General features: G+C 56.2%; 1 non-coding gene across 1 annotated transcript in view; it reads right to left on the bottom strand.

Annotated features, from left to right (window-relative positions):
• LOC124734030 overlaps window positions 1–214 on the bottom strand; it is a 1,909-nt gene extending 1,695 nt beyond the window's left edge. Inside the window, exon 1 of the ribosomal RNA XR_007009282.1 lies at window positions 1–214. This exon is cut by the window's left edge and continues 1,695 nt beyond it. This is a non-coding gene — a ribosomal RNA (small subunit ribosomal RNA).
• Between the last annotated feature and the right edge of the window lie 2,286 nt (window positions 215–2,500).

Genomic DNA, 2,500 nt, shown 5'->3' with positions numbered 1-2,500 from the left:
AATAAAAGCGTCCCTTCCATCTCTGGTCGGGACTCTGTTTGCATGTATTAGCTCTAGAATTACCACAGTTATCCAAGTAACGTGGGTACGATCTAAGGAACCATAACTGATTTAATGAGCCATTCGCGGTTTCACCTTAATGCGGCTTGTACTGAGACATGCATGGCTTAATCTTTGAGACAAGCATATGACTACTGGCAGGATCAACCAGGGAGCTGCGTCAACTAGAGCTGAGCAGCCGGCCGCCCGGGAGTGTGTCCCGGGGGCCCGCGCGAACACGCAAGCGTCCGCTCAATCATTCTGCAAACAGGAGGAGGCTGAGCTCCCCTGCACAATACACCTCGAAACCCTCTCAGGTCCCGGCGGCGCGCAGCGCCGTCCCAAGTACTTGGTCGGGTTCGAGAGAGGCGCAATCGCCCGGAGTTAGGCGAGTAGACGCTTTCGGTGCGACCACCCGTGCTCCCAACTGAGCTTGCCGCTGCCGACAGAGGCCCGGGAGCGTGCTGTCGTGGCATTGCCGGCGGGAGACAACACGCGCCACCTACGGTGACCGGCAGCTCCAACGCCAGCGCCACAGAAGGACAAAAGCCCCACTTGGGTGCCGAAGCGAACTCTCCCAGCACAGCGCACGCGCCAACACATCCGCACAGCTGCGATACAAACCACCAGCGAGAACCGCTGGGGCGACCGAGCAGCAGACGGCGTCGCGGCGCCGAGCGCCGGGCGGCGGCGCATCCTCAACGCACACAGTCCTCAATCGGACCAGCACACTGAAGATGTCCACCGCGCTTCGCACCGGGCCCGCGAGGACCTACTTTGGCCGCACGGCGCCGCGCGCAGGGTGCGCCGGCGCGCAGCTGCGACGCCTGCCGCGTCCGTCGGCCGGCGCGCCTGCCACTGGCCGCCCCCACCAGCCGGCTGTAGCGCGTGCGCCCACGCACCGCGCGGCCAGCACGCCGGGAGGCGCCCCCTCACCGGCCGGGGACGGTCCCACCCAGCCACCGCCGCGTATCGCTTCACACCCAGATGCCGTTCAGTTTCGTCGGCATGGTGGGTATCGCTGGAACAACCGGTTAGTACCTCAACCTATCGTCGCCATCACCGATTCACCCCTAGCGAGAACAACCGCACCACAACAGGTTACCATTTGTTCATTTGCGTAACTTCACCAGAAAACGCAGGCGTCCATCGCCATTTGCAACTTCAACGATTATTGCATGCCTGTGTCAGGTGTCACGCCACACTACGTCTGCCCACATACACGCAACAAAATGTGCACGCCTAGACAATACGTGGAAGGTGGCCCCCGTACGTATGCGATGTCCATTGCTCGAACGACTGTCAACCGGCCTCTGTAGCATGTCGCAGATATGGAACGCGGTGCACCATGCCATCACGGTGTGTGAGGAGAGACGACTAGGTCCGAATACATCAACAGACAGCTCATGCTGATCGCCATCCACGGCGTCCGTTCCTCCCACACGTCTCTATGGCGTACCACACTGCAATCCAGCTCTCATAGGGAGACGACACGTAGCTGCGTGCACAATATTTGCACTGTATGGTCCGCCGTTTTTGGGCGCAGTCGTTGTGCGGTCACACATGTGCCACGATGTATCATTCAGTACATAAGGACGAATGTGCAGTACAGATTGTGGTTCACGCGTACGACATCAGCGGACAGTTGACACAGGCCGCACCACAACGTAGCCTGAGTACGTCGCATGCGAAGGGCATTGAACATGCAAACTTCTCACCAACCAGCTTGCGAAGGCAGGGGGCAAGGTGGGGACGTGGGGAGGGGCGGCATGTACGTCCTGCTGCCATCCACATTACAGTGTACAGCAGGAGCATGTGGAAAGTGAGCAAGACTTGCAAGGTGTTTAACATGAAGCGATACACAGGGGTGCGGGCAGTGCGAGTAGCGAACTATATTGCGAGGGTTGCGGGTGGGCAACACTACAGTAATTGAACGAGTCGTATAACAATTACAGAGCAGGTTTAGGCGACAACGTGGGTTACGTTAAGGCGACAACATGGGTTAGGTTAAGGCACAACATGGGTTAGGTTAAGGCACAACATGGGTTAGGTTAAGGCACAACATGGGTTAGGTTAAGGCACAACATGGGTTAGGTTAAGGCACAACATGGGTTAGGTTAAGGCACAACATGGGTTAGGTTAAGGCACAACATGGGTTAGGTTGAGGCACAACATGGGTTAGGTTAAGGCACAACATGGGTTAGGTTGAGGCACAACATGGGTTAGGTTGAGGCACAACATGGGTTAGGTTGAGGCACAACATGGGTTAGGTTAAGGTACAACATGGGTTAGGTTAAGGTACAACATGGGTTAGGTTAAGGTACAACATGGGTTAGGTTAAGGTACAACATGGGTTAGGTTAAGGTACAACATGGGTTAGGTTAAGGTACAACATAGGTTAGGTTAAGGTACAACATAGGTTAGGTTAAGGTACAACATAGGTTAGGTTAAGGTACAACAT

This window comes from Schistocerca piceifrons, unplaced genomic scaffold (genome assembly GCF_021461385.2).
Source record: "Schistocerca piceifrons isolate TAMUIC-IGC-003096 unplaced genomic scaffold, iqSchPice1.1 HiC_scaffold_1420, whole genome shotgun sequence".
Taxonomy (NCBI): domain Eukaryota; kingdom Metazoa; phylum Arthropoda; class Insecta; order Orthoptera; family Acrididae; genus Schistocerca; species Schistocerca piceifrons.
The sequence above is the reverse complement of the archived record's forward strand: the minus strand, read 5'-3'. Positions and strand labels throughout refer to the sequence as shown.